Consider the following 14611-nt stretch of genomic DNA (forward strand, 5'->3'; position numbering starts at 1 on the left):
TTATTTATATTTGTATAAGGCTTTCTTTCAAAGGGTTTCCACACCCATGATTTAATCTAATTTGATTCCCAGTATGATCCTGGTGTAGAGCAAGTGCGAAAACTGATGCTTGGTACTGAATCAAGACTCATAAATTGTTAAGAGAGAAAATTTGAAATCTGATGTTCTTATAACCAATAACTCTTTTCAGAATTATATTGAAGTGGCCAAATTTCCTTTTTGGGTTGGATTCCTGCCTATTGTGGCTGTATTGTTAGAGGAGTGTGATAAATATACAAAGCTGTGTCAGCCGTTTGTCATGAACAGTTTCTAGACCGACTGTATGGTCTTCTACCTCAAGTTCATGAACAAATTGTGGTATGTCCATGTGGTAGTCAGAATCATGGCTCCCATATCCTAATCCTCACACCCTATGAATATGTTACTTGGTGAGGGAGAAGTTTGGGTGCTAGTCTGATGACCTTAAGGTTATCCTTGATTCTTTGCATGGAGCCAGTGTGATCCCCAGGAACCTAATAAGTGAAGGAGAAATGGTTGCATTAAAAGGACTTCAGGTGGCATTGCTGGTTTGAAGATGAAGGACTGCAGCCCAGGCCATGAAATATGGGTGACTTTTGGAAACTGGAAAAGACAAGGAAACTGGCCTCCCACTGACATCTTGATTTTAACCCAGAGAGACTTCTGACCTTCCAAAACTATAAGATAAATAAATTTGTGTTGGTTTATGCCACTAAGTTTGTGGTTGTTTATTACGGTAGCGGTAGAAAATTAATAGAGGCTGACACTGCACCTGGGGGAAGCCTGAGAGTAGAATGATTTATGCCAGAGTAACATTAGGTCAGTCATGGGGGGATTGGCTCCTTTGATTTGTTACTTTCTGTCCCATACTATGTATCTTATCTTTGAAATAGGTTATAATACATCATATGGTTCCTTTGGGATGCATGATTTACTAAGAGAACTGGCTGTCTGTGACTGCCCCTTATGAAGTACACAGATTATGGATCCTGAGACTATGAGTTCAAATCCTGGCCCTGATTCCTAACTAATTATAAGCTAAGCATCACTTTTTTTCATCTGTGAAATGAAAAGAGTAAAAAGCATATTTTTCATAGGGTCTCTGTAAAAATTAACTGTGCTCATTTATGTTAAGTACTTAGAAAGGTACTTGGCACACAGTACAGGCTAAGTATTAGCTGCTATCATTATTATTACTTTTATGTCTTCAATATTTTTTAGGATTTTATTTATTTATTCATGAGAGAGAGAGAGAGAGAGAGAGAGAGAGAGAGAGGCAGAGACATAGGCAGAGGGAGAAGCAGGCTTCCTGCAAGGAGCCTGATGTGGGACTCGATCCTGGATCCCAGGATCCTGCCCTGAGCTGAAGGCAGATACTCAATTGCTGAGCCACCCAGGCGTCCCTTATTCTTTCAATATTGTACTCTCTAGAGTCATACTTTATTTTCAGATACAGTCAGGAGAGTGTCCAAAACTTTTGGGTGAATGCCTGTGGTGTAGAGGCATTTTAATGCAACTAAATTCTGTCAACTTCATTATTTGCTATTTAATGTAATTTTAAAAATCTCTTGTACTTTTAAATAACTCTCTTCCTTGTCTGTTCTCATTATCACTAGCATGTGGATGGAGCAAATTTTGCATAGTCTATAATAATTCACTTCATTTAATTCATCTGTATTTCAATTTTACCTGTCATATTGTTAAGTCTTTGGGTTTGTTTGGATGTCACTGTTCAAGCATGCACATTTCTTGGTTCTAGGAAAAGTATGCAGCACCCTGTAAAAAGAGATCCTAGAGCTAAAAAAAAAAAAGTATTTTGCAAGTGAGAAACAACAAGTCTGAATGTTGAATTTGCAAAGACATCCTGCTAAGAGAGGAGCTAGGAAGTAGATGGATAGAAATTGCTGTTTCTGTCAATGTGATATTCTCTATGCCTGGCTGTGGTGTGGTGGGTCTCCTTTAGGCTTGATAGCATGTGTTAGGTCAGCCTTTTGACTTTGGCCATAGTAGCCAAATATTCCATGGCACGATATATTCAGCCAAATGTGTCATGCACCTCTGAATGTCAATAGATAAATGATGTCTGTTCAAGGCTTTCCTACTACTGTGAGGAAGAACCAGTGACCCCTGAAATAGTAGAGTCCTAGTGGTGGAGTTAGGCTGGATATAAGATCTCCTTACTCCTTCTGGCCACCTATACGCAAAGGCCAGTAGGAAAATGCATTGTTCTTATGGAATAACTGGTCTTTGCTTTTTTTTGTGTTTGTGTGTGTGTGTGTGTGTGTGTGTGTGTTTTGTGTGTGTTTTTTGTTTTGTTTTGTTTTGTTTTTTAATACTCCCCAAGTTTTCTCTAGCAATTGGATACCTAAAAACTATAATCACAGGTGAATTTAGTATGTCATTTAGAAATATTCACTGGGAATCACTTTGTGTGCTTTTAGTTAAATAATATTTCTATTTTTCCTCAAATACGTTTGACGTCTTAGTGGTACCCTTTAGGTTAGTTCCTTTAACTTCTATTTTACAGGCCTCATTTATCTCAAATGTCACCAAATGGCATCTCATTTGCCTGGCTGCAGACAAAAATCACAGAAAATTAGGAGGGCTTTCGCCAAGGCACATAACTGTGTGGAAGTAGGTAGATTATTGTGTGGCCTCTTCAGAGAAACTTGAACACCGAAACTACGAAGGGTATCGCTCTTTCTTGCTTCTACTTTACTGTGATCCAGCAGTTGACAGAGGGTGGCAGAAAAAAAAATTATTTGAACAAAATAGTCACTGGAATGAATGAGTCAATGGAAGATTTCAAGTAAATTATGTACCAAATACTCTGTATGGAGGTAAACTGAGCATCCTGGACAATATTCTCCCCATGAGACATTCCACTAAGTCCCTCACTGTGTCCTCATTTCTTCTACACAAACTGTGGATTCTGTGGGTTGATGTTAGTGGTGATGACCAATAATTAGACTTTTCTGTCAGGCAAAATTAGCCAGATTTATATATTTTTGGCAGTGTCTTAAACCTAGGGAAAATTTTAAATTAAGTATTTAGTCTTCTCCATTCATGTTATGGTCCAGAAATAATAAATTGAGAGTTCCTGTTATAAGCACATCAACCACATTTTCTAATGTATCCATGGAAAATCTGGTTAATAATGAATCTCTTGGTTTCAGATACAGGAGAACATTTCTTTCTTTCTTTCTTTTTTTAATTATTTATTTGAGAGAGAAACAGAGAGAGTGAGAGAGAGCATGAGTATGGGGAGAGGGAGAAGCAGGCTCCCTGTGGAGCAGGAAGCCTGACGTGGCCTCCATCCCAGGACCCTGGGATCATGACCTGGACCAAAGGCAGACACTTGACCAACTGAGCCACTCAGGCAACCCCAGGGAAACATTTTTGTGATATTGTTCTGATTATCAAATCCTACCATTTAACAGCTTTCTGATGTTATGGCCGATGCCTTGAGTAGGCCATTTTACGATTTTGGTTCTTACCTTTAGTGTATGTGAATGTATGAGTTAAATTATTCAAAATGAGTTAAATTATATAAAAACTACAGTCTAAGACAACTCTAATAATACTTTATATCTTTATTTTAGCTTTAATAATTCAGACTTGTTAACTGTATATTATTAATCTGTCTTCCATCATGGAAGAGTGACTATTTGAGAAGAGAGGACTTGTCTTATTTATCTTGGCATCCCTACTATTCATAATATAATGGCTTTTGTATGGTAGCTACTCACCAAATGTTGGTTAAATTAATAGATACAAGGGAAAAGTAGATTCAGCTAGTCCTTTCAACTCATCTATTTGATTCTTAAAAATGATGCTAAACTGGAAAATATGGTTTGGATATGTCATCAGATGGGGTTTCTAGGTGAAATTATTTCCAAGACTTAGGCTTTTCCTTTGTAGGAACAGAGCTTGCCCTAGTAAAATTATCACATGGTATAGACTAAACCAGAATGTACCTCCTCTGTAAGAAGGTGCATATGGAAAAGAGAGAGCCTAGAAATATCTGTACTAAGCTTGCTTAGTTTTTTTTTCCTTCGTCTAAATTCAGCAATCACATGGGACATGAACTGAAGTGTTATTTTACCAGAAGTGTCTCCATAAGGAAATACGAAACCAGTAGGTAGGTGAGAAGCCTGAGACTCAGAGAGGTTAGGTAATTTGTTCAAGGTAGGAAGTAGAGTGTATGTCTAAACCCAAACTTTCTAATACTAAATGAAACATTAAAAAAAAATAATCCTTTAAAATAGTGTGAAGAAGGAGAGCAAGGAGCTATGCTGCACCATAGTAGGAAATAGAAAGAGCTGGTTCCCAAGAGGGATCAAATCTAGTGAGTAGGCTAGGACCTGTCTCACAAGGCCAGCCAAAGGCAAAGAAGGTCCCTGTACTCTGTCTGCTGCTCAGAGGGATACCAGAAAAGTCAAGTCCACACAGGGAAATCAGAGGAATAAAAAAACTGAAGCCATATGATTTTTATTAAGTCCTAGGGCATGGATATAACTCCTATAAACTGCCTTTACCATGTGACTTTACATTACTTTTTTTTTTTCCAGTTCTCTCGTGGTATAGAGTTGACATAGAACGTTGTATAAGGTGTACAAGTGCTGATTTGATACAGGTATATATTGTGAAGTTATTACCACAATGAGGTTCATTAACATGCCTTACGTAATTATCATTCTCTTCTTGTTGTTATGGTGAGAACAATGAAAGCTCTATTCTTCTAGCAACTTTCAAGTATACAATACGGTATTGTTAACTATAGTCACCATGTTGTCTTCAGATCCCCAAAATGTATTCATCTTATAACTGAAAGTTTGTACCTTTTGACCAACATCTCCTCATTTACCCCACCTCTTAGCCCTCCACCATTCTACTGTCTCTATGAGTTCAGTGTTTTTAGATTGATACTACATGTACATGAGATCATACCTATTTGTCTTTCTCTGTTTTACTCACTTCATTTAGGATAATGCCCTCAAGGTCTATCAATCTTTTTTTTATGACTGACTAATATTCCAGTGTGTGTGTGTGTGTGTGTGTGTGCATATGCACACACATGCATATCACATTTTCTTTTTCCATCCTTCCATTGATGGACACTTACATTGGTTCCATACTTTGGCTATAGTGAATAATGCTGCAGTGAACTTAATATTAATAGCATAGATATCTCTTCAGGATAATGATATTTTCAGGTATATGTATGCATAGAAATGGGACTGGTGGATCACATGGTAGTTCTATTTTTAATTTTTGAGGAACCCTTATAATGTTTTCCACAGTGGCTGTACCAATTTACATTCCCACCAGCAGTGCACTGGGGTTCCCTTTTCTCCATATCATTTCTGGTCTTTTTGGTCATAGTCATTCTACTTTTCTTGTTTATATCCCATTGCATCAGCATTTGAAGGTTTTATACTTCCATTTACAATAATTAAAGGGGCACGTGGCTGACTCAGTCAGTGGAGCATGCGACTCTTGATCTCAGGATTCTGAGTTTGAACCCCACACCGGGTGTAGAGATAATGTAAAATTCTTTTAAAAATGAAATAAAATAAAAAATTTTAAAGCTTTTTTAAAATTAAAGAATAAACTTACTTTGAAGTGTGGAAAAATCTCATACCTAGTGAGATATGACTGGGCCAGTAGATGAAATGTTGCCTTAAACTCCCCATTTTTTTCATATCTTGTTAATGTCTAATGTCTTTGTAGTGCCTTTAAAACCAGGAGGATTAATGGCTTCTAATTTACTAATGGCAGTGAAAAGCCAAAGCACATCAAAACACTACTGTTAGCATTTTTGGCTATAGCAATAGATGGAAAGTACACATTGATCATATGATTTTATAACTTGTCCCCTTGTATTCATGTGTGTGTATGTGTGTGTGCATATAGAGGACTGTGGTGTGTCAGTGTTGGGAAGGGGTGGCAGGTAGTTACTGACCAGCCTTCACTAGGAATGTGCTACGGTCTGAACCTATATTAGCTGTATAATTTAGATAAAGATATTGAGGCTTTGCTCAAATAGATAGGATGCTGAGATAACAATTGGAAAGCTACCAAATTTATTGGAATTAAATGATGTTTGTGGGAAAAAAGAAAAGGAGATAGATTTGAGTCCTTGTGGCAGAGAAAGGGAGACAGTAGTGCTGACTGAGACTTTGAGCTGAGTCAGGAGCAGGATGCCCATATACTTAATGGAAAACTGTGAGACCCCAGTGCATTCTGAGGGTGATGGCAGAGAGCTGAGTGCAATCAAAGGTTCTGGGCTCAGAAGACATTTTTTCTTTCTTTCCTTTTTTTTTTTTTTCATATTTTTAAAGTGCTCTCTCAGAACATGTTTCCTAAATTGACTGAATATGGTAAAAAAATTTTTTTTAAGATTTTATTTATTTATTCATGAGAGACAGAGACACAGGCAGAGGGAGAAGCAGGCTCCCTGCAGGGAGCCCGATGCAGGACTAGAGCCCAGGACCTCGGGATCACACCCTGAGCTGAAGGCAGACGCTCAGCCCCTGAACCACCCAGGTGCCCCATATGGTAGGATCTCCTATTGACTGGATGACAGACAAAGAAGGAAGGGTCTTAAGTATTTCCATATACATAAATCACTCTCCAATAATTCTGTTCAACCAGTGGGTCACTGTCATCAGCAAAAAGGGGGGAATCTGTTGAAATGGATGAATACTTGTATATTTTGTGTTTAGGACTGCATTGGCTCCCGTTGTATTTTCCTGTGTCAGGAAACCTTGAAGGAATCATTGAAACCTTAAAGGAATTATTCTGTGAAAACAAATTTAACTGAAGACTTTTTCCCTTTTCTGCTTATCAAGGTTTAAAAAAAAATCCTTTTTACATTGTAACTCTGAGGGATCATTAACTGAGGATTGTTTACTTCTGTTACGTATTCTTTTTATTTACATTATAGTTCTGGAATTCAGAAAAATGATAGGATCACAATCAGTTGTGCAGAATGAGTGTTCAGATTATGATACTTTCCCAGGAAAAGAATAAGATAAAAAGTTTTATTGGGATGGGAAAAGCAATCCATTGGAAGATTCCTATCATGTTTGGGAGGCATTTGGGTTTTTTCTCTTTTTCTTTTCTTTTTTTTTTTTCTTTGCCTCTGACTAGTTCCCTGCTTTTCTCACCCTAAGTATATACCTGAACTTTCTGCTCTGTGGAATTTCTTGCGCATTTTATTCAGATGACAAACTTTGGCTTTCCACATTAATTCAGTTTTCACTCCTTAGTCATAATACACAAAACATCGAAATCTCACAAGGGAAATGTACAAATGCTGCGTGGAACTTGGGAATAATGCTATAAACAAATTCATTGCCAAGAACTTATTGTCATGTTTCAAACGCAGAATTAATAACCTATTCCAAGAGCACACATGCTATTCATCAAGGTTTTCCCCTGAGACTATATTTCCTCTCTTTACTGTCCCCACATTATTGAAGAATTCTAGAAACTAGAATTTAAAAAAGTCTCACATTACCATATTTTTTAAATTGCTCTTGAGAATTTGTAACCTTGGCAAAGGTTAGTCACCTTCAGCCCTTTTTCTCCCCAGGGCTTGTGATGAACAAGTCTGTTTTGCACGTGGCTTTTCTATTCTCAAAGGTTTGTGTAGCAAACATCACTGTCAGTATTTATCTCACATCCCACAGAATTCAGTTGTGCAACTTTAATAATATGATTTCTCTGTGATTTAACTAAGATACATTTCTCGTTTGAAAAAAAGCCAACTTGTTGAATGTTTTACTGTGATTACATAGGTGTCCAAAGTTGCACGTTAAAGACAGTTAGTTATATTTGCCATTTTTTCTACTTCAGCAAATGCTAATTTTAAATTAGGTAATTTTTTGACTTTTTTGGTAGATCTGCTAAAAGTGCATATTTAAGATGATAAAATAATTTGGTGGGAGAAATATCTTATATGAAGAAAAATAAATTCTACATTGAAAAAGCAAATATTTATAATTAAGAGCTCTTTAAATTTTTCTGATGGACTTTTAACAGACCATGGTTTCTATCCCTTGGATAGTAATTTTTCAAGGATTTAATATTGTGATAACAATAAGCCAAATAAGTACAAAATATATTGTACAGCCTCCTCCCAACTCTAATCTTTATGGGCCTTATGTTAAGTTACTTTCTTGATGACATAATTTTTACATATCAAACTTAGATATGTGTCTGTAATTCTCATTTTGTTTAGCTGTAGAACTTTTATAATAATACTAGTGGAAAATATAAATTATACATTTGAGAGCTTTTCAAATGTAGCATTCTCGATATAATTAATAGCATGCTTTACTTAATAAAGTTGATAATTATTTCCTTCTGTAAAATTGAGTCTTATTATCATATTTGTAATATATTAAAGCAGTTGATAAAGCACATGACTTTATTGAAATTTTATTCTTCCATTTTTTTTTGAAAATGAATCTACTTTGAGGTATATCTACAGAGTACAAAATGAAGTTATTAATTGATTAATTATCTATATCATGTCAGGTAATTTTTACCCCAAGTGAATATAATTGAACATTTGTTAGCTACTAAACACTGTGCTGTTCTGGAACAGAGGTATTTGAAGATTGTCTGTAAAGATGTTCTTTGCTTTTGATTATTGTATATACTACATAAATGTGAAATCCATAGTACAATTTGTTCTGTGTATTTCAGCTTCAGTGTATGTCTAATTTTGCATTAGGCAAAATTTCTTAACTATTTTATTTTATTTTTTGAACTTATTTTTAATAAAGGAGACAGAATAATTGCATGCCATATTATGTATATAGGCATTTACTTTATTTCATTAAATAAATTAGTGGAAATGTCCAGAGATTGTTTATGTTATTATTTGGTTGTTGTAACCAGTATATGCATTTAGAAATGCAGCCCTTTAAAATGTTTGGGGGACACCTGGGTGGCTCGAGTAAACGTCCAACTTCTGATCTTAGCTCAAGTCTTGATCTCAGCTCAGATCTTGATCTCAGGGTTTTGAGTTAGGGCTCTGTGTTGGGCTCCACACTAGGTGTGGATTCTACTTAAAATTAAATAAATAGATAAACAAATAAATAAAATATTTGAGCAGCATATTTTACAGCTAGCTATCACTTAATGCTTAGGTATAAATAATAACATTTTTATGTGAGGAATCAAATTCCCCTCACCCACTGACCATGGGTAGGATGGCCTGCTGTTCACTGGAGAGGAACAGGGATTTGAATCCAAACTAGAATTGGAATCCAGGACCCAATATTTATCAGACAAATGACCTTACATATGAGTAATCAAAACTATGAGCTTCAGTGTCCTCATTAGTATGTATCATAATGTCTATATTTTATGGCTTAGAGAAAGAGGTCATGGATATAAATTGTTTGGTAAAATAATACCTAGCATATGAGAAACTCCCAGTAAATGATAGCTCTTCATGTCTCCAAAGGTTAGTGTAATTTCTTCAAATCAGAGATGGTGACACTGACTCACTATCAGAATAACTGCCACACTCATACGCTAGGACCCTTTCTGATAGAGGACATGCATTTACAGAATGGCTGCACAATACGGAATATGATTTATGATTAAACAACAAAAGGAAGCTAACTGCTTGAGAAATTCAACACATGACCTTGGCCTCCTTTTTTTTTTTCAGAGATTTCATTTATTTATTTGAGAGAGAAAGCACATGCGCATGTGTGCACAAGTGAGAGCACATGAGAGGGAATTGGAGGGGAGAGGTAGAGGGACAAGCAGACTCCCCACCGAGCAGGGAGCCCCATGGAGGGCTTCACCTGAGGCTCATCCGGCACTTGATCCTGGGACTCCATCTCAGGACCCCAGGATCATGACCTGATCTGAAGGCAGACACTTAGCCAGCTGAGCCACCCAGGTGCTCCTGACCTTGGCCTCTTTATTATTGTTCATACCTTACTGAATTATCTAGTCCTAGACTCAGTGAAGAGTCACTGGCACATTAATTTATATATTATAGGACTTTTGCATTGTTTTCTATACACAATTTGAAATCACGTGGTGGTAAATACACTTGAAAATGTGGTATATCAACTCAGAGAAAGAATTAGAAGATTAAATTTAGCAGTTCAAATTGACAGAAATGGTTGCTTTCTGTGAGCTGGGATATGATCTAAGCCAAGTTAACTTTACACTGTGAAAGTCTGAACTCATCGTGCCTGTCAAAGCAAGTTCTTCCAGAAATTAGAGGGCTACCTTTCCCCTATTTGAGAGAAGAGAGAGGAAAGGGAAAAGCAAAGAGTCTCTTGAGGTATGTTTGCAAGATTGCTTCTGGCTAAAAGTTAATGATCAGTTGCTCTGTTCTCAGCTCTGAGCCCTGCGAGAAGTAGAAAACTTCTGTTCTCCATCCAGGTAACTTTTAAAAAATACAAATTGTACCCATGTTAGGCTATTCTTTGGATTATAGATGTGGGTTTTTTTTTTCATTAATATCAGATGATTTCATGTTCTAAGCTTAAGGAAAACAATGAAAAGAACCTATAAATATTGACTAGCCCTTTTCTAAAGATTTTGCTTTTGAGTTGTATAGAGTTAAGGCTAATGAGGTATTCTGTGCTTGCTTTCGATGGAAATAGGATTTAAATGTTTTTCTAAAACTGACTTGTCATTCTTAAGCCTCTTGGCTAAAAAGGTATCATAATTACTTAAAATTATATAGGCTGCCAAGTCTTCATTAGTAAGGAAAATTTTAAAGTTTGCTTAACACTGACGTTTTGAAAATAACAATCTTTAATCACTAAAATTTAATTTTTATTTGATGTTATATAACAATGTCAAAAATAAGCTGATTTTCTCATTTTAAATCATGTTTTATAAATTTCTGTGTGTACTTCACTGGAAAAATTGTAAAATTAAATTAATTTTTCATGAGGCTTAGGTAATTTCTTCCCAAAATGTTAGGGATTGTATTATGACAAGATAAGAAATTATTGACAGTTACATTGCAGGTGATACTATCTGTATAGTTAAGACGTGATTAAAGACATCGCTTACTAAATTTTACAGTTTTCAAAGCTGGTTTCTAAAAATAAAAATATCTATACATTTATAAGGTGATCATATTCTGCATTGAATTCCCAGGATAAAGAGAGGGATTGTTTAAGCCACTAGAGCTGCAAATTAGAAGAATTTATGTAGAGAGTCCTGTTTTTTTCTAGAGCGTCTGGACATTGTTATCTTAATTTAGCAAGCATCCAAGGTCAAGAAAACTGGTTTTAGAGGTTGTATTGGGGCTCGAGTGATAAAGACGAGTAAATATTAAAAGCTAAGTTTTATTGTGGTGGTTTTTCATTTATATTTCTTTTGAATTACAATTAAATGTCAGTCAGTGATCGGTGATTTTGCAATTGGAATTTAGAGCTAGCAGGCATCTAGGAGAACATCACATTATGTGCAAGGACCAGAGTCCAGAGAGGGAAAGTAACAACAGCTCTTGGGAGACCTGGGACTAACACCGAAGTCTTCATTTACTGGAGGACAATAGAGTTAATGGTTATTAGTGTTCCTACTGTTTTTTGAATGGGAAATCATATTTTATGTCTTAATACATTTTTATGTGGAAGTATAGCTAAATAAGCACTGGCATTTAAGGTGTAATTCTCTGGTGATATTTTCTAGATTGACCCTTGACATTGCTAAAATTTCTGTGTCCGTTTATTCTCATGTATGTAGTCCTGTTCCTCTCTCAGTATATGGACTTGCTTAGGTACATTTAAATTCTCAAGGTTAAAGAAGAAGAGTGTTGCCAATACTCAGTTTGATATGCATTAAAACCATGCTGACACGTTCATAATTTATAACTTAACGTTTAAGTGGCTGTAGTTTCACTAATTACAGAAATGTAAAAATGAGTAAAATAAAGATATGCATGTAAATAGGAACTATATTCATTTAAGTTTTGAAATAATCTGCATGCTCTGCAGAGATAAAACAATTATTTGGCTTACGAGGATTTTAAAATTTAAGTTTTGAGACCCTGACAATTAAGACAGTGGTTTTTTAAAGTGGAGTATGTATAGATTTCTTATCACGTTTTTAGTAGACTCTTCTATTCAACTTTTATTATGAGATGTGCCGATATTCAGAATCAGGCTTGCACATATTAATATGTAGGCGCTATTCTAATTCACTGTGTCCATTGGATATTCACCTACTTCTCAGTTTTCCTTTGGGAATATGCAAATCAGGTTACCATCAAAAAGTCTCTGTTCCTTTAGCCCATTATCAGATGTGCTCCATGAATTGCTGAAAAGTCTATTAAATCCCTTCGGCAGTTACCTACCTACCTACACACACACACACACACACACACACACACACACACAGATCTATCTAAAAGATAAACAGAGAATACCAAGCTCCCAATGCTGTAGAGGGTAGGTGTTGGAACTCTTAGCTCAAAGCCTCAGCATCACAGGTAACTTGCTTTGCAAATTGTGTATAAGTCACATAACCTATAAGAGGCTCTGTTAAGTGAGTTATAAATGGGCTTTATAACAATAATAATAACACTTCCTTCGCTTGTTTAGTATGAGAATCAGGCGAACCTACATAAAACTTTGCTTGGTAGACTATAAACCCTTATTGAGCTCTTCCTAGGGCTGCCATTACTACAAACTACGTGGCTAAAAACAACAGAAACTTAATCTCTCTCAGCTCTAGAGATCTGAAGTCTGAAACGAGAGCTTTGTGTCCTGTGTACTTTCTTGGAAGCTTCAAAAGGAAAGGGTCCTTCCTTTCCTCTTCTATCTTCTGACAGCCCCACCCAGGCTGTGAGAACGTGACTCCAATCCATGCCTCAGTCTTCACGTGGCTTTCTGTCTGTATTTCTGTGTCTTATCTGTTCGTCTTCTTATAAGGACACCTGTCATACTGGATTAGGAGCCACCCTACTCCAGCATAACCTTAACTACGTATTTATTGGCCCTATTTCCAAATAAAAGGAAATAGGCTATTGGAGGTGAGGACTTAAATGTACCTTTTTTTTTTTTAAGGGACACAGTTCAACCTCTGACCCTCTCCAAAGTCATGTCCTTCCCATGTAAAAAATACGTTCGCCCAATCCAATCCCAGTGTCCTCCAAAGTGTAAACCATTGTAGCCTCACCTCTAAGTCCAAATTCTATCTAAATAAAAACAAAACAAAACAAAAAACAAATTCTATCTAAATCGGTTAAAGGGTGTGACTTGGGGTATGGACCCTCAGGGGCAAGGTTCCTCTCCAGTTGTGGACCTGTGAAGCCCAGAAAGCAAGTCATCTGCTTCCAAGATAAAACAGTAGGACAGACATAGAATAGATATTCCCCTTCAAAAAGGAAGAGATTGGAAGGGAAAAAAAGAAGGGTCACTGGTCTAAAGCAAATTTGCAACTTAGCAGAACAAGTTCCCTTGGGTTTTAAGGCTTGAGAACAATTCTCTGTGACTCCGTGCCGTGTCCTCTGCATCAGAGTTCTACAATGAAGCAAGACTGAGACATTAGTTTTAAGGACTTGGTTTATGTAGTTACAGGGGCTGGCAGGTCTGAAATCCGCAGAGAGGCTAGCAGGCTGGAGATTCACGTAAGAGCTGATGTTTTGGTCTTGAGTCCAGAATTTGTAGGGCCTGCCAGGAGGCTAGAAACTCAGGCAGAATTCTTTCTTCTTTGGGAAACTTCAGTTTTCACTCTTAAGGCCTTCAGGTGATTGGATGAGGCTCACCCTTGTGAAGGGCAATTTTCTTCACTTCAAGTCAATTGGTCATAAATGTGAATCACTTCTATAAAATACCTGTGCAGTGGTTATCGAGGCTATCGGCCGACCCAACAGCTGGCACCGTAGCCAGGCCAAGTGGATGCATGATATTAGCCATCGCAGACAGGAGGTAGAGGAGAAAGCATATGGAGAAGCACCTGTTTTTTTTTTTTTTTCTCGGTGTTTTCTTTTATCTGTCTTTTTTATCCCCCAGATAAAAGTTGATTGGGAATTTGGAGATTTTCTAGGGAAACTAGTATTTCTACTTTTTATCTTTTGCCTCTCCATTCCTTCTTTAATGACTTATTTTCAGAGTGGTATAGGCTGCTTAGAAGTTCTTGGAGACACGAATCCATATGTAGTGCATGTATCCCCCTCCCACCTAACCCGAGAGTTCTGTTAAAATAACCTGGCATCATAACTCTTCTTTGTATATCTGGGTATGGGTTACAGTGTACCTCGACTCTGCTTCGTGCCCACCTTGTCAGGCAAGTTTCTTCTCTGATTCCTCCTCTTTTTCTACTGGAACATAAGTTGTGTAAGGGCAGGAGTTTTAGTCCGTTTTGTTGATTGCTTATCCGCAGTGCCTAGAATGGTGCCAAGCACCCAGTACGTGCATAATATAGTTACTAGTACTTAAGGACTCATGATTCATGGATGCAGAGAGAGACCCATGGTTTTCTCCCCTCCCCTCTTCTCCCCTTCTTCACTTACCTGTTCCCTGTAATAATGGACTTGCTGAATTTGAGGGTTATTCTTACTATTAGTTTTATACTTTATATATACACACAC

At 36.8% G+C, this 14611-nt stretch overlaps 1 protein-coding gene across 6 annotated transcripts in view; it reads left to right on the forward strand.

Annotated features, from left to right (window-relative positions):
* SLC16A7 (solute carrier family 16 member 7) overlaps positions 1–14611 on the forward strand; it is a 172676-nt gene that overhangs the window by 47206 nt on the left and 110859 nt on the right. The window contains exon 1 of one of the 6 annotated variants that reach the window (XM_055327998.1): positions 10369–10443. The exons of 4 other annotated variants lie outside the window; for them this stretch is intronic. The gene's annotated coding sequence lies outside the window, so the exon portion shown is untranslated. Of the gene's footprint in view, positions 1–10368; positions 10444–14611 lie in introns of those variants that run through there. One more of the 6 variants, XM_055327995.1, reaches the window with a different exon arrangement.

The sequence above is a fragment of the Nyctereutes procyonoides genome, unplaced genomic scaffold (assembly GCF_905146905.1).
Source record: "Nyctereutes procyonoides isolate TBG_1078 unplaced genomic scaffold, NYPRO_anot_genome, whole genome shotgun sequence".
In the NCBI taxonomy this organism is placed as follows: Eukaryota; Metazoa; Chordata; class Mammalia; order Carnivora; family Canidae; genus Nyctereutes; species Nyctereutes procyonoides.